At 38.9% G+C, this 25,346-nt stretch overlaps 1 long non-coding RNA gene and 2 other non-coding genes across 3 annotated transcripts; 1 reads left to right on the top strand and 2 right to left on the bottom strand.

Annotated features, from left to right (window-relative positions):
- Positions 1-24,208, bottom strand: Gm40430. The gene is made up of 3 exons (XR_872784.1): positions 24,162-24,208; positions 22,272-22,407; positions 1-175 (listed from the first exon to the last, which is right to left on the bottom strand). It is a non-coding gene; the product is annotated as a predicted gene, 40430 (long non-coding RNA).
- Gm22673 lies at positions 11,085-11,215 on the bottom strand. Its single transcript, XR_003950329.1, has one exon. It is a non-coding gene; the product is annotated as a small nucleolar RNA SNORA3/SNORA45 family (small nucleolar RNA).
- Gm24377 lies at positions 18,421-18,551 on the top strand. The gene has a single exon (XR_003950355.1). It is a non-coding gene; the product is annotated as a small nucleolar RNA SNORA17 (small nucleolar RNA).
- Positions 24,209-25,346: the final 1,138 nt, after the last annotated feature.

The following is a 25,346-nucleotide window of genomic DNA, read 5'->3' as shown; positions in this document are numbered from 1 at the left end:
CTCAAGATGATGATGACCTTTGGCCTACTCACTTTCCACAAGTTGGATTAATAATCTTGTAAAAGGAATACATTTCTCTTCTACCAAAATAGGTAACAGCTCGACATAGGAGGTGGGTTCTGGCCAGGCATCAAGTCCACAGGCAGTTCAACCTTTGGTTTCCTGGTCTTCCACTCTGTAAGAAATAACCTCTTATATAGTTTATAAGATATGCAGTCCATAGTATTGATTTATAGTAGTTCAAACAGACCAAGATGAAACGTCAGAGCATTTTCCATCTTAACTCTATAACCAATATTAAGTCATCAATTTTACTTTATCTGAACAAAAATGAAGTTCAGTCTTTTAAAATACAGTTTTGTTAAATAATCTGCCAAAATTTTTACTTAAAGTAGTATTTGAGATAGAAATAGTGGAGGCATGTTCTAGTGGCTTTTCATTCCTGCCTTTATGTAATGTTGTGGTCAAGATTCAGTTCACTCTATTTCCTTCTACTCTATAAACGGCATATTTCAGTGCATATTTCATATTGCAGTGGGGTGGTCCTTGAGTCATTGTAATAAAATCAGATGGTCATAAATTTTCTCTCAAATTGTATTCCTTACAAACTGTGATTCCTCAGAAATCGGTTTATAATTTTCTACTAATCTACATTCAACTCTAATATATACAACTTAAGAGAACTGACTGAAAATGAAAGGATTTTTAAATGGATGGACATGTCTGAAATATCACAGCTTAGAGAAATGTAAACATGACTTGTGCACAAACCTCCAGCTTGATTCTGGGGGAAGCACAGCATTTTTGAACCTCCTCTCATGTATCATCCACAACTTGGACCCCTTTCTGCAAAAGAAAGCAGTCAGGCCAGCCACTATCCCGAGGCCTCTTTCCTTGGTTTAGAAGATGTCTAACTTTGATTTTCTTATAATCTAACACTTTTATCTTGTCTGAGATGTCAATAAAATACAACTATATGTACTATGCTAACTTTGCATTATAGTGAAAAAATCCAATGAAATGTCAAATATAGTCCCTGGCTCCAAAATGAGAGCTACTAGGAAGGCAGTTTCATTTGTAGCTGGGACCCTTCAAGGGAAAGTTCTAGTAAGACTCAGTGAGAATTTAATCTTCTGGTCCAGGGTTCATCCAACAGGCTACACATGGGAGCCATCTCCAGTAACACAGGGAAAATGGCCATAGCTCATGAGCCATGTCTGGAACCCTAAATCACTGGTTTGGAGGACTGGAGAGGTTTCAAAGCCTCATGATTTTTTTTTACTGTGCAGAAGGCATTAACAACTGTTGTATGCCCTTCATTTCCTTTACTGCTTCTGAATTTAGGGTGGTTCTGTCTCTGTGACAAGTTTTGCCAATGAGAGGAATAGTTTGATGTAGCAATGCTAGAGAAGTGATAGTAAGATCTGTTGGAAAGAGACTCAAAATTTTAACAAACAAGAATCCCCACAATAAAGTCAAACCCAGACCATCAATAGAGCCAAAGGTGTGAAACTGAATTTTTCACCCAAAGTGTGAGGCAAAGCTGGACTGAGCCTGGAACTCTGGGGCACTCAGAGCCAATAAATGAAGGGAACATTTTCTCGTTTGCAGGATCATTGTCCATGAGCAAGAACAATGAAGCAGCCTACAGTGGACTCACACAATGTTGTAAGAATGGGTTGGGGTTGATTGTAAGGGCAAATGTGTGAAACAAGACATTCAATGCAGATGCTGTTTATGAACGTTTGTAAGGAAAATTACTGTGGTAGCAATGTGGCAGAGGGATCAGGGAGGAGCAAAGCTTAAGATAAAACAACAGAGATGAAATAATAAATGCCATTGGTTAACTCTGATATATAACAGGTTCCACACGATACCAATCTGAACTGGGAAAAATTAGAGTCTATAAAACGTAATCTATAATGAACATTGATAGCACACTCCAAAACTTCTAGGAGTCAGGACTGTGAAGGAGGTTACTTAAAAGGGACACACTAGATTTCTACCAGTTACTATTGGTCATGGCTGTGGTAATCACTGGTAGGCATGGAATTTCTTGGAATAAATCCTGCCTTTGGACAAGACATAGCCACATTGTGCCTCACTTTTCTTGATGTGGTAACTTCAGAAAGTATTAGTACTTACCCCAACAGAGGAGATGAGGGGATAAACATATGGCTCAGAGGTTAAGCACTTAAAAGCTCTTCCAGGGACCAGACTTCTGTTTCCAGCACCCACATCAGGCAGCTCTATCTCTAAAGGATGGAATGCCCTCATCTGGCCAACACACACAAACACACACACACACACACACACACACACACACACACACACACCTTTTAAAACAGGAACTGAATGCATTATCACACACAAAGGAGTTAGAAAGTTTCCCAGTATAAACAGTAAGGACTGAATGTTTTACTGTTACCATGGTATTTTCCTTTTACTGAAGGTATATGATGTTAGTTATATACCAGTGGTAATTTTAGGCAGAATGAATAGTAGGTACAAAACTAGAAGAAAGGGCATGCCAATTTCAAAAATGCTGGGCATAAAAATGTAAACTGAGATATACCAACAATCTAAGATGAAGGGGTAGACAGGTATAGTCAAAGGTACAGAAACATTCCAGTTTTCAGCTTCCTCTACTTTTCTTTGTTTCCTTGTCCTTCACCTATGGGCAATGATTTAGTTTGATAGCAGAAGCAGTCACAAGTTCAAGTACTCAGGGATTACAGAGTGAGCCACCAGGCCTGCTTTATAATATTCTTTCCATTTTAGAAAACAATCCCTTAGGAGCCAGGAGTGTAGTAGATTAGTGGTAGAAAGCTTATCTGTGTATGTAAGGCTCTGAGTTCAAATCATTTAGCTTTAGCTACATCACAATGGATACTTTCTGAGCTTTTTTGTTCCGAGGGTGGGTTTTTTTCTCATTCCATATACAATTCTTACTTTAATTTCTTTAGATTTCCACCTTTTAAGTCTCACTTCTTTTGTGTCTCTCAAGCATGAGCAAAATCTGTCTTCCCCTTTCCTGTCTAATTCCTCATCCTAGCACTCAAAGTGACTTTCTGCTTGGAAAACAAATCTCAGCCATCTGAGTGCCTTCAATATGTAATCAGGAATAATTTTCTCCACATATTTGATCCTTTTCAGTGCCTCTAAATGATTACAATAAATCTTTAGATTGTGTCTAGAGCATCCTTGTGCTTCAGACTATGCTTTATTTTATTACCTTCAAAGTCTTGTATGATGCCAAGTCCTTCCAAATATGTGCATCTTTCATGGTAGCAAGCCCATGTAAGTCACATAGACAGCATTGCTCACACTGCCTCTCTGGGGTCCTTGTGCATAAGCTTCCTAAGAATTCATCTTTCTACAGCATAGGCTTTGTTTTACTTTTCAAGGGGAGTAAAAGAACGAATAAAGCTCGAGACGTCTCTAATTCCAATGCACTTCCCACTCCAAATCTTTCCTCTCCTTACACACTGTTATAAAAAGCTTCAGTGTTCATCAGATCCAGAAATGTTTTTCGTCAAATTGTTATGAAGTAATTAATGCTATTCACAGGTATTTCACATCCCCAAAAAATAATATAAAGGTGTAGTGGTCTATGATATAAAGAACGGAGAATGCCACAAAGTTATTGGCTGTCTTAATTTTTAAATCTTATTTTTATTATGAAGCTAAATATATGCTTATGAGCCTACTTTCCTAATGCAGTGACATTTGAGTCGGAGTGCCAAAAAAGGCTAATAATGACTTTGTATATGTTATTAATAATTTTTCTAGTTACTTTCCAGTAAATACATTTATTTAACATTTATATTTTTGTGCAAAATCAGTTTAAGTGTTACCTCTTGAGTATAATTTTGCTAAAATGACATATATTGCATATTTACAATGTGCTAAGAGATTCACAGAAGTAGTTTCATTTCATAATGACAACCATGTGTCAGGATCCTATCTTATTCTAGCATTATAAAATAGAAGGTAGTTTTGCTCATTTTGCAAATAGAGAAATTATTGTGTGAAGCTGCTGCTATGGGTTAGTATTCATTCAAATAGGACCTGTGCAGGAATTAATTCCAGTGATAGTTAATATGTCCATGACTATCCTCACAAATCCAAATGCTCACAATACACATCTATGAGGAAAGAATACAAATCTAGCCACCCCCACCCCCCAGAAGGGATTATTCTGTTCTATCAAAATGTGAGAACCGTTGTGTCTTTGCAACTACTGCTGGATTGTCTCATCTGACATGATCAATATCATACTTGATCACTATGTTGTGTGGAGCGTCAGAGTAACTCTCACGCAGGACTAGATGGGCAGATCCAAAGTCAGGCTCCCAAGGAGAGAAACAGATCATCTCACTGCTTCTCCTGGAGATATCTAACAGCCTTTGTAGTACAATTTCCAGCTTTAACTTAAGTATGTCACATGCCTGCTTGCTTTTATTATTGTCACCTTTAATTCATAAATGACATGAATCCAAGGTAGTGAGCATAGAACCTTCCCTTGTCAACCTATTCAACCATGCCTGCCATTTCCGGGACAGAAATGATCACAGTTTGCCACATCCAGGATGGACCCAGAACTCACTCTCCTTGGATACCAGGGAAAGACTATATTTTACTTCCAAATTTCATGCTTTGTATTTTTTATTTCAGAGTAACATGGTTCTTCTAGAATGTGTGTGTTTCTGTGTGTGTGTGTGTGTGTGTGTGTGTGTGTGTGTGTGTGTGTACATGTGCATGCTCACACACACACACACACACACACATTTGAGAGAGAGATAGAGTACACAATATTTGTTCCACTGTCAAGCCGTATAAAAGTAAAACATGTCTGGAAGGTATTCAATCTCATAACATATGTCATATGTGATGAATGTGTTTAAACATGGTATCAAAATTAAGTTAGAGGCTAAATTATATTAAATTGTGATGATACACAATAAACCTGATGATAAAACTGAATATCGAGAAGCTAACAGCTTCTGGGTCAGGCAGAAGCCACAGAGCTTCTGGGGCAAACCTCATTTCAGGCTCCAGACATCCTGGCACCTTCCCTGCCAGAGGAGAGGTGTCCACCCCGACCTGGAGGACTTCACCACAGCATCTGGGGGAGCCATTATGGGTTCCCGGATTCCACCAAGACTAGTCTGCGCAGGTGAGAGTGTGGACTGCAGAGGCTAACAGCTTCTGGGACAGACAGAACCCACAGAGCTTCTGGGCTTCATGGGACACAATGAAAGCATTTCTAAGAGGAAAACTTATAGCTCTGAGTGCCTCCAAAAAGAAACTAGAGAGAGCACACACTAGCACCTTGACAACACACCTAAAAGCTCTAGAACAAAAGGAAGCAAATTCACCCAAGAGGAATAGACTGCAGGAAATAATCAAACTCAGGGGCAAAATCAACCAAGTGGAAACAAGAACTATTCAAAGAATCAGCCAAAGAGGAGCTGATTCTTTGAGAAAATCAACAAAATAGTTAAACCCTTAGCCAGACTCACTACAGGGCACAGGGACAGCATCCTAATTAACAAAATCAGGAATGAAAAGGGAGACATAACAACAGATCCTAAAGAAATTCAAAACACCATCAGATCCTTCTACAAAAGGCTATACTCAACAAAACTGAAAAACCTGGATGAAATGGACAAATTTCTAGACAGATACCAGGTACCAAAGTTAAATCAGTATAAGGTTAATGATCTAAACAGTCCTATATCCCCTAAAGAAATAGAAGCAGTCATTAATAGTCTCCCAACCAAAAAAACCCCAGGAACAGATGGGTTTAGTGAAGAGTTCTATCAGACCTTCAAAGAAGATCTAATTACAGTTCTTCACGAACTATTCCACAAAATAGAAGCAGAAGGTACCCTACCCAACTCATTCTATGAAGCCACAATTATTCTGATACCTAAACCACAGAAAGACCTAACACATATAGAGAACTTCAGACCAATTTCCCTTATGAATATCGATGCAAAAATACTCAATAAAATTCTCGCTGACCAAATCCAAGAACACATCAAAACAATCATTCAACCTGAACAAGTAGATTTCGTTCCAGGGATGCAGGGATGGTTTAATATATGGATATCCATCAATGTAATCCATTATATAAACAAACTCAAAGACAAAAACCACATGATCATTTCCTTAGATGTGGAGAAAGCATTTGACAAAATCCAACACCCATTCATGATAAAAGTCTTGGAAAGATCAGGAATTCAAGGCCCATACCTAAATGTGATAAAAGCAATTTACAGCAAACGAGTTGCCAGCATCAAAGTAAATGGTGAGACACTGGAAGCAATCCCACTAAAATCAGGGACTAGACAAGGCTGTCCACTCTCGCCCTACCTATTCAACATTGTACTTGAAGTCCTAACCGGAGCAATTCAACAACAAAAAGAGATCAAGGGGATACAAATTGGAAAGGAAGAAGTCAAAATATCACTTTTTGCAGATGATATGATAGTATATATAAGTGACCCTAAAAATTCCACCAGAGAACTCCTAAGCCTGATAAACAGCTTCAATGAAGTAGCTGGATATAAAATTAACTCAAATAAGTCAATGGCCTTCCTGTACACAAAGGATAAACAGGCTGAGAAAGAAATTAGGGAAACAACAACCTTCTCAATAGTCACAAATAATATAAAATACCTTCACGTGACTCTAACTAAGGAAGAGAAAGATCTGTATTATAAAAACTTCAAGTCTCTGAAGAAAAAAATTAAAGACAATCTCAGGAGATGGAAAGATCTCCCATGCTCATGGATTGTCAGGATGAATATAGTAAAAATGGCTATCTTGCCAAAAGCAATCTACATATTGAATGCAATCCCCATCAAAATTCCAACTCAATTCTTCAACGAATTAGAAAGGACAATCTGCAAATTCATCTGGAATAACAAAAAAAGTTAGGATATCAAAAACTCTCTACAAGGATAAAAGAACCTCTGAGGGAATCACCATGCCTGAACTAAAGCTATACTACAGAGCAATAGTGATAAAAACTGCATGGTACTGGTATAGCAACAGACACGTAGACCAATGGAATAGAATTGAAGACCCAGAAATGAACCCACACACCTATGGTCACTTTATCATTGACAAGGGAGCTAAAACCATCCAGTGGAAAAAAGACAGCATTTTCAACAAATGGTGCTGGCACCATAGGTGGTTATCATGTAGAAGAATGCAAATTGATCCATTCCTATCTCTTTGTACTAAGGTCAAATCTAAGTGGATCAAGGAACTCCACATAAAACCAGAGACACTGAAACTTTTAGAGGAGAAAGTGGGGAAAAGCCTCGAAGATATGGGCACAGGGAAAAATTCCTGAATAGAACAGCAATGGCTTGTGCTATAAGATTGAGAATCAACAAATGGGACCTCATAAAATTGCAAAGCTTCTGTAAGGCAAAAGACACAGTCAATAAGACAAAAAGGCCACCAACAGATTTGGAAAGGATCTTTACCTATCCTAAATCAGATAGGGGACTAATATCTAATATATATGGAAAAAATTCAAGAAAGTGGACTCCAGAAAATCAAATAACCCCATTAAAAAATGGGACTCAGAGCTAAAAAAAAAAAGAATTCTCAGCTGAGGAATACCGAATGGCTGAGAAGCACCTGAAAAATGTTCAACATCCTTAATCATCAGGGAAATGCAAATTAAAACAACCCTGAGATTCCACCTCACACCAGCCAGAATGGCTAAGATCAAAAATTCAGGTGACAGCAGATTCTGGTGAGGATGTGGAGAAAGAGGAACACTTCTCCATTGTTGGTGTGATTGCAAGCTTGTACAACCACTCTGGAAATCAGTCTGGCGGTTCCTCAGAAAATTGGACACAGTACTACTGGAGGATCCTGCAATACCTCTCCTGGGCATATATCCAGAACATGTTCCAACTGGTAAGAAGGACACATGCTCCACTATTTTCATAGCAGCCTTATTTGTAAGAGCCAGAAGCTGGAAAGAACCCAGATGCCCCTCAACAGAGGAATGGATACAGAAAATGTGGTATATTTACACAATGGAGTACTACTCAGCAGTTAAAAACAATGAATTCATAAAATTCTTAGGCAAATAGATGCATCTGGAGGATATCATCCTGAGTGAGGTAACCCAATCATAAAAGAGCTCAAATGATATGTACTCGCTGATATGTGGATATTAGCCCAGAAACTTAGAATACCCAAGATACAAGACACAATTTGCAAAACACATGAAACTCAAGAAGAACGAAGACCAAAGTGTGGACACTTTGCCCCTTCTTAAAATTGGGAACAAAACACCCATGGAAGGAGTTACAGAGACAAAGATTGGAGCTGAGACGAAAGGATGGACCATCTAGAGACTGCCATACCCGGGGATCCATCCCATAATCAGCCCCCAAACGCGGACAACATTGCACACACTAGGAAGATGATGCTGAAAGGACCCTGATATAGCTGTCTCTTGTGAGACTATGCCGGGTTCTAGCAAACACAGAAGTGGATGCTCACAGTCAGCTACTGGATGGATCACAGGGCCCCCAGTGGAGGAGCGAGAGAAAGTACCAAAGGAGCTAAAGGGGTCTGCAACCCTATAGGTGGAACAACAATATGAACTAACCAGTACCCCCGGAGCTCGTGTCTTTAGCTGCATATGTATCAGAAGTTGACCTAGTTGGCCATCAGTGGAAAGAGAGGCCCATTGGTCTTGCAAACTTTATATGCCCCAGTACAGTGGAATGCCAGGGCCAAGAAGTGGGAGTTGGGGTGGGAGGGGAGTGGGGGGGTTGGGGGACTTATGGGGTAGCATTGGAAATGTAAATGATGTAAATACCTAATTAATAAAAAAAACTGAATATCAATATGAACTCATTATGGATAGTGTGGATAATTTGGTTTTTGATTTGAAGCTATCTGGGTATCATAGCTTCCTGTTCTTTTGTGGGTTTTTTTGGTTTTTGAGGTTTTTTTTTTTTTTACATTTTCATGTTTCTATAGAACTAGACATTGGAGTCTTACTTTGACCATCTGAGCCTATAAGACTGCATTAAAATAGGGTCATTCCCAAAGCACTGGCTCTACTCATCCAGACTCTGACACCATCATCTCCTCTTCTATCTCATGTTGAGTCTTCAGTGTAACACAAAACTATTATGTTATGTTTCTACCATCTTTTTTTAATTGGATATTTTCTTTATTTACATTTCAAATGCTATCCCCTTTCCCGGTTTCCCTCCCTCCTGGAAACACTCTATCACATCCTCCCTCTCTCAGCTTCTATGAGGGTTTTCCTCCACCCACCCACTCCCACCTCCTCACCCTTGATTTCCCTACACTGGAGCATCTATCAATTCTTCATAGGACCAAGGACCTCTCTTCCCATTGATGCCTGACAAGGCCATTCTCTGCTACATATGCAGCTAGAATTATGGGTCCCTCCATGTGTACTCCTTGGTTGATGGAATAGTCCCTGGGAGCTCTCTGGGGGGTGGGGGGGAGGGTATGTGATTGGTAGATATTGTTGCTCATCATATGGGGTTGCAAACCTCTTCAACTCCTTCAGTCCTTTCTCTAACTCCTCCATTGGGGACCTTGTGACCAGTCCAATGGTTGGCTGTAAGCATCTGCCTCTGTATTCGTAAGGCTCTGGCAGGGACTCTCAGAAGACAGCCATATCAGGCTCCTTTCAGCATGCACTTCTTGGCATCCACAATTGTGTTTGGGTTTGGTAACTCTTGGGCTCAAACTCAGTTGCCAGTCCTACAGTCCCCATTGGAGGCTCCACTCCCACGTGCTCTAGCATGCCCAGGATCTTAGGGTCTGAAGTGAGGAGGACATAACACCTGTTCCAACACCACTGGGAGTAACTGGGACCAGCAGGATCCAGGGACGCAGAGTGTTGACTTCCGTGAAGACTTATACAAGAAAGACTCCTAAGAAAATTACTTGAGGAGTTTGGGTGCTTAGCTCTTGTGTTATTGAGTATAGTTGTTGAGATTTACTACAACGGGATTCTTTTTTTCTAGACACATGCCCTCTTTACTGGCAGAATTGTCCCAAGACACTTGCAATTCAGATACTTTTGTTATGTTCCTATATATGATTCATACAAACTGATTAAAATATGATGATCATACCAATGTATAATTCAAATTTGTTATACTTACTTTTTTTGTCTGAGAGAAACATCCTTCTATAATGTCTTAATCATATCTTCTATAGTGATTTTTTTTCTGAACATCAAAATTCTAGAAAGTACTTAATGGCTTTTGATATATATGCACCTACATATAAGTACACACATATGTTATATATTTATAGCTATACATATATGTATACACACATTTTTACATATCAAATGTTTTATATTCCTTGCCATAAAGAATTCAAAATCTTCTAGAATTATTTGGGGATATATAAGTACATAGTTTTTCCACATATATTCTCTTTCCATATACACATATATATGCCCCTATACTCTATTATATTTATATGTACATATGCCATTTTTATTCTTCATATAAAATATACATATAATGGTTTTGCTCTAGCATAGCTGTTCAAAATATTTTCAAAGCATTATTCAAACACCTCGTGGCTGACATTTATAAGTGACATAAGCTTGACATATTGAAATGTTACCAATGTTATAAAAAAGTGAACTAAAGGGTTTTGAGCACGTGAGCAATTTTATCATGTTCATTTAGATAATATTGATACGTTAAATAGCTTAATAATGCTAGCTCTATAAATGACCATTTAGCTCATCAACTCAGAGAAATATAATCTTTGATCAAAGCTTGTATGCAATTTATGGCCTTACTCAATTTTAAAAATATACTCTTATTGTAGAACAAATTATTTTTCAGTAAAAGAAGGAGAAATTTACTATCTAGGTAAATTTTTATTCTTGCTAAGAAAATTTTAAGTAATGAATGCCCTGCAAATGCTGTCAGTCTTGATATGTACAGTCATGAATTGGGCAGTAAAACAAAATAGCAAGGTCACTGAGGTCACATCTCCTTACAAGAAACTTATATTTCTCAATTTTCTTGCCATGTTTCTGATCTGGGCACTAGAAGGGACACTGAAGGCCCCTACCAATAAATCAAGACCAGCAGATTCTCCTCGAGAACTCTAGCACACCAGGACAAGTACCATGTCAGGATGTGACTCTAGCCTTGGCACTTATATTTCTCAACCTACTTTGTTTTCAAAAGGAATAACAGGAGAGATGATATTACATCACTATAATTCTTTGTTGTGACCACTTTCTCTAGCCCTTAGAATTATGAAGAAAGAAGTAGTTTGCAGGGCTGTTCATGTGGTTTAGTGGTTAAGAGTGCTTTATGCTCTTCCAGAAGACCTAAACCTGGTTCCTAGCACTCACATCAGGCAGACACAGCTGTGATCTAACTCCTGATCCAGACAATCTGATACCTGATGCTTGCTCTTGGACTCCATGGGCATGTGTGCACATGCAGCCACACACAAACACATACTACACAAACAAAAATCTTTTAGAAAAGGAAAACTTTTCCCACTCAATTCTTCATAGAGTTAGAAAGGGCAATTTGCAAATTCATCGGGGATGACAAAAAACCCAGGATAGTGAAAACTTTTCTCATCAATTAAAAAAAAAAAAAAAAAAAAAAAACTTCTGGTAGAATCACCATCCCTGGCCTCAAGCTGTACTATAGAGCAATTATGATAAAAACTGCATGGTATTGGTAAAGTGACAGGCAGGTAGATCAATGGAATAGAATCTAAGACCCAGAAATGAACCCACATACCTATGGTCACTTGATCTTTGACAAAGGAGCTAAAACCATTCAGTGGAAAAAAAGATGACATTTTCAGCAAATGGTGCTGGTTCAACTGGAGGTTAGCATGTAGAAGAATGCAAATTGATCCATTCTTATCTCCTTGTACAAAGCTCAAGACCAAGTGGATCAAGGAACTCCACATAAAACCAGATACACTGAAACTTATAGAAAAAAAAAAATTGGGAAGATCCTCAAACAAATGGGCACAGAGGAAAATTTCCTGAACAAAACACCAATAGCTTATGCTCTAAGAACAAAATTTGACAAATGGGACCTCAGCAAATTACAAAGCTTCTGTAAGGCAAAGGACACTGTCAATAGGACAAAAGAACAACCAACAGATTGGGAAATGATCTTTATCAATCCTACATCTAATAGAGGGCTAATATCCAATATATACCAAGAACTCAAGAAGTTAGACTTCTGAGAACCCAATAACCTATGGGGTACAGAGCTAAACAAAGAATTCTCAACTGAGGAATACCAAATGGCTGAGAAATGTTCAACATCCTTAGTCATCAGGGAAATGCAAATCAAAACAACCCTAAGATTTTACCTCACACCAGTCAGAATGGCTAAGATCAAAAACTCAAGTGACAGCAGATGCTGGCAAGGATGGGGAGAAAGAGGAACATTCCTCTATTGCTGGTGAGATTGCTAGCTGGTAAAAACACTATGGAAATCAGTTTGGCAGTTCCTCAGAAAACTAGACATAGTGCCACCTGAGAACCCATCAATACCACTCCTGGGCATATACCCAGAAGATGCTCCAACATGTAATAAGGACACACATTCCACTATGTTCATAGCAGCCTTATTTATAATAGCCAGAAGCTGGAAAGAACCCAGATTTCCCTCAACAGAGGAATGGATACAGAACACGTGGTAATTTACATAATGGAGTATTACTCAGCTATTAAAAACAATGAATTCATGAAATTCTTAGGCAAATGGATGGAACTAGAAAATATCATCCTGAATGAGGTAACCCAATCACAAAAGAACACACATGGTATGCACTCACTGATAAATGAATATTAGCCCAGGCGTTTGGAATGCCCAAGATATAATTCAGAGACCACATGAAGTTCAAGAAGAAGGAAGATCAAGGTGTGGATACTTAGGTCCTTCTACAAAGTACCCATGGGAGGAGATACAGAGACAAAGTGTGGAGCAGTGACTGAAGGAAAGGCCATCCAGAGACTGCCCCACCTGGGGATTCATCCCATATACAGTTACAAACCCCAGACACTATTGTTGGCAAAGTTGACAAAGTGCTTGCTGCTGTCTCCTGAGAGTCTCCACCAGTGCCTGAAAAATTCAGAGGTGGATGCTCTCAGTCAACCATTGGACTGAGCACAGGACTCCCAATGGAAGAGTTAGAGAAAAGACCCGAGGAGTTTGAAGCCCCAAAGGAGGAACAACAATATGAACCAACCAGTACCCCAGAACGCCCAGGGACTAAATCACCAATCAAAGAGTACACATGAAGGGACCCATGGCTCCAGCTGCAGGGAACAGAAGAGAGGGGAGGGGAGGAGAGAAGGAGAGAAAAGAGAAAAGGAAGAGAGGGGAGGGGAGGGGGAGGGGGTGGGGAGGGGAGGGAGGGGAGGGGAGGAGAGGAGAGGAGAGGAGAGGAGAGGGGAGGGGAGGGGAGGGGAGGGGAGGGAGAGGAGATGGAGAGGAGAGGAGAGGAGATGGAGGAGGGGAGAGGAGCACGTGTTGTGAAGACTGACTTCTTATCACATACTTTTGGCAGCAAACTCTCCCAGACATTCACAAGCTGGAAGCAGGCCTGAATGAGAAAGCCAGTCTAACCTGCAGTACCAACCCATTTGATTCATGCTTCATTGTCCTCTGAGATCTATCTCCCTCCTCTGGAAAGAACTACTGCAGCACAGGACTCCAGAGAGAGGTGCTTTCACAGGAAGTGACATCACAGAACTCCTCTGCCTGGTCTGTTTTTGCCTAGAACGCCTAATGAAAGAAGGACTCTCTCTTAAAATTACTTAAGTGATCTGGAATGTAAAATGCCCAGATGTGAGACTAGAGCAAGTTCCTCTCTCAGAGTTGTGGCTTTTTCTTAATGAGGGGAAGTGTGTGTGTGAAAGGGGTAGAGGATCTCATTCAAATGTTTTCCTAAATATCAGAGTCTAGCGTCCATATTTGGTGTGTAGTGCTTAGAAAATACTGTACCAGGTACAGAGAATAATAAAGACCCTGCTCATTTATTACGCAAAAAAAAGAACTTTGATATGTTCATTAGTGCTGAAAACAAAGCAGACAATTCAATATCCAAAAAGTATGTCAAAATCATAGATACTTTAATTCTTCTTTTTTTATTTTATCTTACTTATTTTGTATGTGGGTGTGGGTGTGCCTGTGCACATTCGTGGGTATAGGTGAGTGTGTGTCTGTGGTAGTTGTGGTGCCACATTACATATGTGGAGGTCAGAGGACAATGTGCAAGAGTTGGTTTTCTCCTACCTTGTGGGGTCTGGAGATCAAAGTCAAGTTGTCAGGCTTGGGAACAAAAGCCTTCTACTATACTACTGACCTCTAAATGTGGGATAAAATAAAAATTCTTCACAACCAGCTGGAAGACCAATGACAACAGAATAAAAGATTTGATTGGCATGTGACCGTTCTGTATTCTTAGTGAGCCAGAACAGCGTTTTTAGAATTTCATGTTGCAAAAGAAACAACATACCTTTTATATATAATACATTAATGTATATATTAGAAAATGAGAAAAGCAAACCTTGAGGTGATAAAAATATTTAATAATTGTGATATGCTATGTCTCGTATTAGGAATTATTGTTATTTAAGACTTGAAAATCACTATAATATCAAGTAAAGCACAGACCCTATTAACCTCAATATTTCTAAACCTCCAATTAAGGTAAGCTTCCTGTTCAGACTCTAAGTAATGTCCTGATGAGGAGCATTTCCCAAAACAATGATTTTCAAAAATCTGACCTTGAGGTTGCTAACAGGTCACTCAAAGTGGCAATCTGAGATGGGAGCAACAGGAACTCTCCGAATAGGTGGATGGGGCCAAGGAGGCAGTGAGACATATCCTTCCTGGCCAACAACAGGGAAAGAAGTCTAGGACAAGGGGAAGGAAGAAGGAGTGGAAATTCAGGAAAGAGGTTGCTTTGAGTAGCTGTTTCCCTCCTCAGAGAAATGTAAGCTCTCTTAACCAGAAGAGTGCCACAAAGAGGCTGGCACAATAAATTTATATCTGTTCTTTTTTCACCCTTTAATTTTGGGTGCCTGGGCCATTGGCTCAAACCAGTAAATGGCAGAAATGCTGAAGCATACTAGGTGATCCTATAAGGTTCATCCTTCTGGGACAGAGAGTTAGATTATGAGTTAAGAGTTGGCTATAGAAAGGCAAACACTTAGCACATTAATACTAAGGTCTGTTCGGTAGATATTTTTTGATTCTACCTTATCTATTGATTCAACAAATATTTCTCTGTAGCTAATATGTGTTAAGTCCTTTATTACAAGAAAGCTTGAAAGACTGCATGAAGGTGTAAGAAATTTAAAAACATAAATATAATATATTACAACTCCTCGATTAAATTGTTATGAATGGGTGGGGCAGAAATAACTATCTCTGCCTGGAAAAGCCAAGGTAGTGAAAGGAAGCATGATTCAAACTTAGTGAAGAACAACTGAAGATTTCTCTGGGCTGAGTGTTGATAAGTCTAAAGACTATTGATAAGTCTCTGTTCCGATCAGAGAATGCTATGGAGTTATAATCACTAAAAATTAAAGAGGTACATAGAGACTTAGGACTGTACAACTCTAAATTTTGTTCTAAAACTATGACAAATTTTAATGTTATTTGGATTCGTATTTCAAAATTACTGACCATAAGGATTATTGGTGACTTTGAATCTAAACCCCTAATCCATTTTTCTTATTCCATCCCACCATCCTCAAAATGTACATTGTTCTGGCATTGTCTTGAATAACTTTTTTGTTTTCTACTAAAAGATTGACAACATGATTAGTTCACCGTAGCTTTGTGTGTGCTTTCTGAAGCTGTCCCTACTCATACAACATAAAGCCTGCTAGAAAGGACTCCACAAAGCAGCCCAAATAGCCCGCTAGCACATTATTGTATAACAAAGAGCAATCACTTCAGTTGTATTGGATGATAACTAACAGAGCAAACTGTATAGACTTTACCCCATAGGGCTCATGTACATCTTGAGTGCCCATTTTCATAGAAACTTAATTCTTTCTCTGCTGCCTTGTCCAGCACTTTTCTCCAATTAACTTCAAAACAAGATTTCCAGCAAAAGGCTTCAGGGCACAACCTATCTTTGGGTGGCATTTAAAAATTACATGCTCTTCTCTGCCTGATTATGATCAGATCAAACTGTGAAAGAACTATTCTGGATTACTGAACATAATGAATCAAAAAAGTAAAAATATGCCTGTGGGGATAAAAGTTTATTCTCCCGAGGTCTTTATTTTATCCTGGCTGATCTTCCTCAGATCAATTCCTAAAAGAAAACTTTCGAAAATAGAAACAAATGGCTTTGCCTGAAATATATTTCCTCCAACAAACAGACTTTAGGATACTCTTCATCTCTGACTTGGTAACTGAATAGCACAAGGTCCTAGGGCAGCAATACATAATGATATTCCTTTGGGCTTTTTTTTTAAAGCAGGGTTCTCATCTAATCCAGGCTGACCTGGAATACACTGCATAACCAGGGATGGCCTTTTGATTCTCCTACATTTGCCTCCCAATCGCCAGGATTACAGTGCCTCCATTCCTAACTTTATAACGCTTTTCAACAAGAATCATCTCCAAGGAAATGTGCATCTAAGCATGCTTCAAAGATGCTAACGTTGTAGCTTTGTTTGCATAGAAAATGCTGTTTTTCCTAGACCTTTGTATGGTGCCTCTATTTTCCCACTCAGTGAGATCTTTTTCTTCTAGTATTGGGTTATGTATTATCTATTCGGCTGACTTGCTTCCTTGTCCCCTGTGTGCCTTCCCATTTTCTCCTGTGCTTGAATTTCCACTGAGGACCTCAATGCATTTCTGACTCCTTTTCTATTTGGTGACTTATCATTTCAAATATATTTTTATAGTTCCAGAAATCAGTAAATTTATAGAATATCAAATGAATATCTACTATCATTAATGCCAGCTATTTAAAGAAATATTCAGTTTATTTTCCTGGTCATGATGTTATGGCCAAAATCTTATCACCAAAATACAATGGAGATACAGCACTGGAAGAAGATACAGAGTTGTTCTCAGTCAACAGTGTTTCAAAGACCGATGTAAGAATTGCCCCCACCCAAGGGGTAGCCCTGTATAATGTATTAAAATTCTCCTTCAAACAGATTTCTAGCCTGATTCTCATCTCAACACCCTGACCACCATCTCAACTTGGATCTTAGACATACTAGTACAACTCTAAAATAAAGAGTTATTTCTTATTTTGATAAAGTTAATAAATAAGTATGTGGTTATTAATTTCCTCTTCTAACCAATATAATGTTAAGTGTTTCTCCTACTGACTTCCTCTTCTAACCAACATAATGTTAAGTGTTTCTCCTACTGACCTCTTTAAGCACAGGCAAGGCTCGAAAACAGTAACTAATACCCAATGATGTCCTTGAATTCTCAGTCTTTCATGTTGCACTCCCCACATGCTAGGAGTTCATGTATTGCTGAATATCAATTTCAAGTCTTTTTTCATGATAGGTAACCACTGTACAAACTAAGTTATAGCCCATCTCTTCTCCTATCAACGAAAAATAAAATAGCCAATGAAAATACATGAGATAAATGAGTATGGTGGCATGTAGTTACAGTCCCACCCCAAAGAAATGGAAAACAAAACAAAACAAAACAAAACAAAACAAAACAAAACAAAACAAAACAATCCTGTAGACTGGAAGGATGGCTAAGTTGTTAAAAGTACTTGCTGCTTTTGCAAAGGACCCAGGTTCCATTTCCAGCATCTACATAGCAGTTTACAGCCATCTGCAACTCTATTTCCAGGAGATCCAGTGCCCTCTTCTGGCCTCTACCAGCATCAGGCATGCAAATGGTACATATAGAAACATGCAGACAAAGCACTTGCATGCATAAAATAAAAATTAATTTCTTAAAGACCAGATTTCATAAAATGAATGTGTAAGTTTTAGGATACAGGCTTCCACATACAAGATCCATGCAGGCCATTAGATCTGCTTCTATCAGCTATAGCCAATTAGAAGACCAAACTTCGAAGCAGTACAGTGCATAAGAGCACCAAAAAGCATAAAAAAACACCTTGATGTGGCAGTCCATGACTATAATTCAGGAATGTGGAAGCTGAAGAAAGTATTAATTTATAATCAACCTGAACTACACTGTCAGACCATATCATAAACAACAACAAAACAAATATTACATTATTTATCTCCAGGGGCTTCATATGTTGAAATTTATTTAAATGGCAAAGACAAGGAAAAGCACAAAGAAATGCAGAGCTCAACATGTTAATTAGAAGACTGATACTCTTCAAGATTCACTATTCACTGCCCCTAGATGCATTGCAGGTGTGGCTGCTGTGTCACATATGTATCAGTAAGTGGCAGAAAGGAGAGATGATATTTCTATGCTCAGTGTCTGACCTGTGAACATCTGAATAATTAGTAACCTAACAGTCAGTCCCTAAAAACAGCAAGCCTGAGACAACCACTAGTCCAGTGCTGTGCAAAGACAATGGGAGAAAACCACCAGAGTGAGTCCAAGACCTGAAATTTATGTCCAGGAACTGAAATGACCACCAATCGTGTGCCGTAGGACCTGCACAGGGGGCTGCCTATGATGACCACCAGTACAACATCTCAAAAACCTAGGCAAGGGGCATGCCCAAAACCTGAGAATGGCCCTGCCCAGTGCCATTAAGCACAGGTGGGGCATGGCAATATTGAGACCATTGCTGAGTTGACCCCAGATACTCAAGAGAACCAGGGTACCACTAAGAGAAGTAAGTAAGTGGTAGAGAGATGGGAGAGAAAGAGAAATAGGAGGATGTGGGCACAATGAAGAGAGGTAGAACTGATGACTTAAGGATAGTGAGGAATATCCAGTGATGCTACCTGGGACCCCAGTGGAAGTCTGGCCTATGATGCCAGAGGCCACATCTGGGTCCTTGGCCGTGAAGCAGCAGGGGTCTGTTACCCCCACAGTGGTAACAGGCAGATGTGTTGGTTTGGGCTGCCACATGAGAACATATTTATATCTGCAAGCTGTGCACAAATGACCCTCCCCATCTCCTGGGCATCCTAGAAGAGCTGGCCCTAGAATCATGAGTGCAGAACTCACCCCTGTCTTAAGCGAGCTGTAGTACTCTTCATATGGCCCTACATCTCACTTGAGCAGGACAGTAGAGCTGGCCCTAACTGCATGAGCCAGCCCTGAGGGCATGGGTGCAGAGGAGCTGGCAGGGCTGACCAGGCTTTGAATTAACTCACCCCAACATCTACCCCCTTGATTAACTGTGGCAGTGCTTGAAGGGACTGATCCTATAGTTCCAAAACTATAGTATCTTCATGGCACAGTCAACAATAGGATTTCTGAGAGGAGTTCCAGTGAAATTCCAGTGTTGATAATGTAGCAGAAGCCAGAGACCTTGAACCACACCAACAACTCATTGTAATGAGCATTTGCAAACAAAGAAGTATGGACAAAAGGGTATAGTTTGGGACACACTGTGACATACTACAACTTCCACAAGATTGTTTTTCTTCTCGTTTGGGAAGATGTTGCAAGGTTTAGGGTGGGTATAAGGAGAGGGGAGATGAATGAGATTGGGGTATATGATATGAAAATCACAAAGAACCAATAAAATTTTAAAAGTAAAAAAAAAAAGACTCAATATTCACCAAATTGATTTATAGTTTTAATATAACCCACTAACAAAGTAATTGTAAGTATTGGCAAACTAATACAAAAATGCCTATGAGAAACCGAAGAATTAGAATGACCAAAACAATTTTGCAGAAGAACTATGGGCATCATGTATGAATTAATTTGAAAACTTACTGTATAGTGACAGTGATCAAAATGGTGCAGTGTTAGTAGAAATGTAGGCATGTTGTTCATTAAGTGTAACAAAGTCATTAGAAACAACACATTTGGACAATCGCAATCTAAGGAAAACACAGAGACAATTTAAATGAAAATGAGTATGCTTCTTTTTTTGTTTGTTTGTTTGTTTGTTTGTTTGTTTGTTTGTTTTGGTTTTTTGAGACAGGGTTTCTCTGTATAGGTCTGGCTGTCCTGGAACTCACTTTGTAGACCAGGCTGGCCTCAAAGTCAGAAATCTGCCTGCCTCTGCCTCCCAAGTGCTGGAATTAAAGGCGTGCACCACCACGCCTAGCATGACTATGCTTTTTAACACATTATCTGAGGGAAACAAACAGAGTTCTGTAAGGTAAAAGGACTTTAACTCATCTCCAAAACATAACATAAAATATTGCATGCATCTGAATTTTAAATCTAACATTGTAATGCTTTGTGGGAGACATAAAAAAAAAAAAAATGTCAGGAATAGTCCAAAGGAGAAGCAGGAAATCTTGCTGAGATGGGTCTGCCTTGGATTAAAATCTAGGGTGAATTTTTTTTTTCTGGTAGTCAAGGCCCAGAAGAAATTCATTTTCTGAAAGATTCCTGCTATTGATATGCTTTTCCTGTTATTATTAAATACATATAGCAATCACTAGGTATTAGCCCACCGTTTTGAGAACATCTCTCCAGAACAATGAAGATGTACTGTATTGTAATAACAAATAGATGATTTCCTAATCCTTAATGATGATCCTATAACAATTCCTAAAATTATACTAGCAAGCTCTTTTATAGTGGGACTGCTATTAGGTTCTCTCTGATAATCAAAACTGCAATGAGAACTCTGACAGTCTTTAGTGTCATGAGCTCACTGCTTCTGAGATAGCAAGTAGGCATGTGCTACTCAGAGCACATTCCAAGAGGTTGTAAAACCATTAACCAAAGGTCATAAAAAGGAAACAAAAGATTTACTATAGGTACAAGGACAGAAAATAAAATATTGACTGGGTTTATTTATACAAAACTTCACTAATACCTTAGTCACAAGAGTTATGGTTTTTAACTCTTCATGAACCTGCAGAGCTGGTGACAGGTGATGAATGTTTAGCCAGATAATTACTCCTAATGGATATGCATGTACACATTCTCTGCTGTAAATTTCTTATTCAATTTCTGATTTGCATTTATGTGTAAACTTGTGCTAAACTTTTTAACTATGTGATCATATATTCTGAAAGATGTATGAGACTAATGCTGAGGACAAAGAAAGGAAACAGAACTGAGATGAGGACACCTTTTTCTTTAGACAGAACACCTTTTAGACAGAACTGAATTGAGGGGAAATTTTTAGACAGAACTCAAGAGAGAACTCTTTAGGACAGAACTTAACTCAGGAACTTAGAAATAAAGCCATAGGAGAGTAATGGTATTGAGAGTAAGGTCATTATTGTGACATCAGAGCAGGAGGAGAGAACAAGATTAGAAGGAGAATGCAGAGTGGAATAACTTAGAAACTATAGGGAACATAAAAAAACCAAGAGAGTAATATGCAGAATGCTAAGGGAAAGAAGAAAAAAGAAGCTGCAGAGAGAGAAGAAGGAGAAAGCAGGCTTCTCCTTACCATGGGACAGAACAGGTCTTTCCTTAATAGCAAGGCAGGCTTAGTCTTGTTAAAGAGAACAGAGTTTTCTTCTACAGACTTGAGGTTAATTCATTTAGCAACAAAAGGGTAGAAGCTTTTTCTTTCTCTGTGCAATTCATCCAGAGTGAATTCTTTCTGCACTGGCGCTTGGTCTTTCGCTCCAAATGTATATGTAAGTTTGGATGTGTGTGTGTGTGTGTGTGTGTGTGTGTGTGTGTGTGTGTGTGTGTGTGTGTTTGTGTGTGTATGTGTGCAAGTATATAATTATGAGAATGTATGTAATGGGCCCAATGGGCTGGGTAGAAATGTATAAATGTGCATGCATGAATCTGTATATGAATTTGTGTTTATTTGCTTATGTAAAAGTTTTCCATCTGCACATATGACTTTCTTCTCCTGGTTCAAAAGAAGTTTATTGATCCAAAATTTCCCCTACCCTGACAAGGGAGAGGCATTTGGGCAAAAGGGCAAAAGCTCTAGCAATTAATCCTTTACTTAGTACTCTGCCGTTCTACAATAAGGTGCTAAATGCCAGACTGCAGTTTCTGGCCTCAAAAGCACTTAGTCAGGTCAGCTACAGTAGCAAAGTAACCTAGACTTAGATAGGTAAATGGGTTTTTATTATTATTATTACATAGCAACCCTAAATATCTCATAACACCAAGTCTTACCTCCACCAACACTCTTTTCCCTCTGCTGCCTCAAGAGGAACCAAAAACAAGAAAGAAGACCCACCAGAGCCAGCCAAAAGAAATTCTTGTGATGATGTGTTGTAGAAATTCTTAAATATAGCATTAAAGTTATGACCTATAAAAAGGAGACAAGTGTAAGTTCAACATCAAAATGAAAAGTTTTGCTGTGTGAAGTTTTGCATGGGCTCAGAGAATAAACAGATAAGCAAGGAGACTGGGGAACACATTTGTGAATCAAATATCTAGCAAATGTCTTATGCAAAGTAGAATTCTCTAAACTCACTAATAAATAAAAATGAAAGAGCTAGGAGAAATATTTGAACAACTGCTTCAATCAAAGAAGGCTTACAGATAGCAAATGAATAAAATGAGAAGAAATGCAGCACAATTCATTAGAGAATGCAGTTTAAAGTGGGAGATACTGTTCCCCTACTCAAAAGGGAAAAGGCCATAAAGCTATTTCAGCAGCATTGTGTTGCTGAGAATACAGAGACACCATAGTATTCACACTTCAGTTCTGGGACTGGCAAACTGTGTGTTGGCTTTAGGAGAAAGTCTGCAGATTTCCAATAAAGGAAAAATATACTGCTTTTGTATGGTGTGTAACACAGTCATCCCACTTCTACATTATTTACCCAAGAAAATTGAAAACCCCGCTAACACCCAAACTGGTATGCAGACATTTACATTCAGCTCCTTTGTGATCATTCCAAAGAGTGAAACACCAGTGTATTTCACATGCTAACTGGAAAGGCTTGGTGGCACATCTGTGGAGCCACAAGGTACTGAAACACACAGCAGCACAGACAAATCCGAGAAACACTGTGAAAGAAGCAGACCCAAAGTGTGATAGGTTTCCACTTGTCACATCCTGGACAAATCAGCCTCTGTGTCAAGGAAGAACATGGTGTTGTTGTCAGGGTCAAGGGTGGGAGTGACAAGGGAAAGAAGAGGGATGGGTGGGGCAACGAACCTTTCGTGTCTGGGTGCAATGGCTACTTGACAGATCACTTGTTAAAACCCTTACATCTGTACATGAGAGAGAGTTAACTTGGTTTGTGCAAATCTAAAAGTGCACACGAAATTTTTAAAAAGAAACACTCATAGTGTCCTCTTGCTCTTGGGAGTAGGAGGTAACAGATTGAATTCTTGGGATACGACAGCCAGTAATCAACAATTATCTATGAACTGAAAAGAAGATAATTTACTAAGGTGCTTGCATTTTTCGAATAGCTGAACTGGTTTGTCTGCAGTAAATTTTAACATCAAACCAAGTATAATTTTGGGAGAATAGCTGTTGTTTCTTTCTATCTAAGCACCATTTGGAACAGCAGTTGTAACATTTGAAATTGGTAAAACTCTTGAGTTTTTATACAAATCCAATAATGGGAAAAGAACTACTCCAGGTCTACCCTATTTCTAACTTCAGGCTTCTTTTACTTTTCCCCTCATTCATGCAGGAAATTTCTATAAATTAGTTCAAGTATTAACCTTCCCCTTTCTTCTAATTAGCAATAGTACTAAAGAAAGAGAAAGCAAATTATGTTTCCAAATTATAAATCTACATTTTCCCCCAACGTCTTCCATTATAGGGGCATATATGATAAGTACAGATTGTAGACTGACCCCCAAAAATAAACAAAACCATCCAGACTGTCTTATTTAAAGGTTAAAAGCAAATAGCACTTGAATAAGTGTGTTCTGTAAGCAGCTGCAGCCATGGAGTTTACTACAGTATGAGTGTTTATTAGCATGACTTACAGTTGCCTTCTCATTTGAATAAAATAATTAAAAGGTATCTCCATTGGGATAGGGAATTTAATTAAGATAATAAATGTGGTTGTGCTGCTGGTGCTGATGTGTACTTACCATAGCTCACTGTTGACCTGAAGAGCCTTAAATGTGATGAGTACCTGTAAATAAGAGAAATGTTCATGTGACCTGAAAAGTTAACAGAAGAAATATCATTCCATGCCCTGATAATGATAGAACAGGGCAACCATCTATATGTTTTACTTGACCTACTATAAAAATTGCTCCTCAGTGGCAAGAGACTACATAATTAACATATATAGACTATTCAATAGTGCTTGCAACATACTTTCTTCATTTAAATGAGGTGATTGTGGTTGACACATGAGTGAAGCCAGCTGTACTCCATAAAACTTTAGCCATAAGTGCATTCAAAACAAACAATGGAAACACTAGGACTCAATGTAGGTACCCATTATTACAAAACTACTGATATAGGAGATGGAGCCAAATGCATCTTATTTAGGTCCAGTTTGGCACCTCTGGGAGTTTAAATATCCAGCAAACTTGAAACCAAGAAATCCAGAAATATCCAGAGAACTCAATTAGGAGGCTGCTGGCATCAAGGGGCCCTGCTTTTGTGGGAGGAGATTCTGTGGTTGCTGAAGTACTCTCACCTTTTTACCCCCTTTGCCCCTATTTAATGCCAGTGTCTTTTCTACTTCTACCAAAATAAAGTAACTCCAACTTGTTCTCCATCCCCCACTATCTGACTTAATTAAGATCAGAGAGGCACAGGGCAGAAACCGAGAGGCAACTATCTATTGTATTCAGGTTCAAATCATCACTATGCTTTTCTACATTTGAAAGACTTAGGAATACAAGACTTTTCTTATCATTTTTTCCTCTTTCATATGTACACGTGTCTGATTCATGAACATAAAAAAACATACTCAGATGTGTGTAGGTGCATGTGTGTGTATAGACCCAAAGATGCCATTGTCTCCCTCAATCACTCTCCACTGACTTTATTGAAGTAGGACCCCTCAGTTGAACCCAGAACTTGATGATAGGGCTAGTCTGGCTAGCCAGTTTCTCCTGAAGATCCCATGTCTCTGCTTTCTCTGCCTTCTGGATGCCAAAATTACAGGTGGGTGTGAGGTCCAACCTGTAATTTATGCCTAGCTGGCATTTACTTAAATTCTGGGTATTTCAACTCTGCTCCTCACATATGTGAGTCAATCACTTTAACCACACAACTATCTCCTCATCTCCCAAACATTTTCATTGATACATTGCTAT

The sequence above is a fragment of the Mus musculus genome, chromosome 12, assembly GCF_000001635.26.
Source record: "Mus musculus strain C57BL/6J chromosome 12, GRCm38.p6 C57BL/6J".
Lineage (NCBI taxonomy): Eukaryota > Metazoa > Chordata > Mammalia > Rodentia > Muridae > Mus > Mus musculus.
Note: the sequence above shows the minus strand (reverse complement) of the source record. Positions and strands in the feature narration are given on the sequence as shown.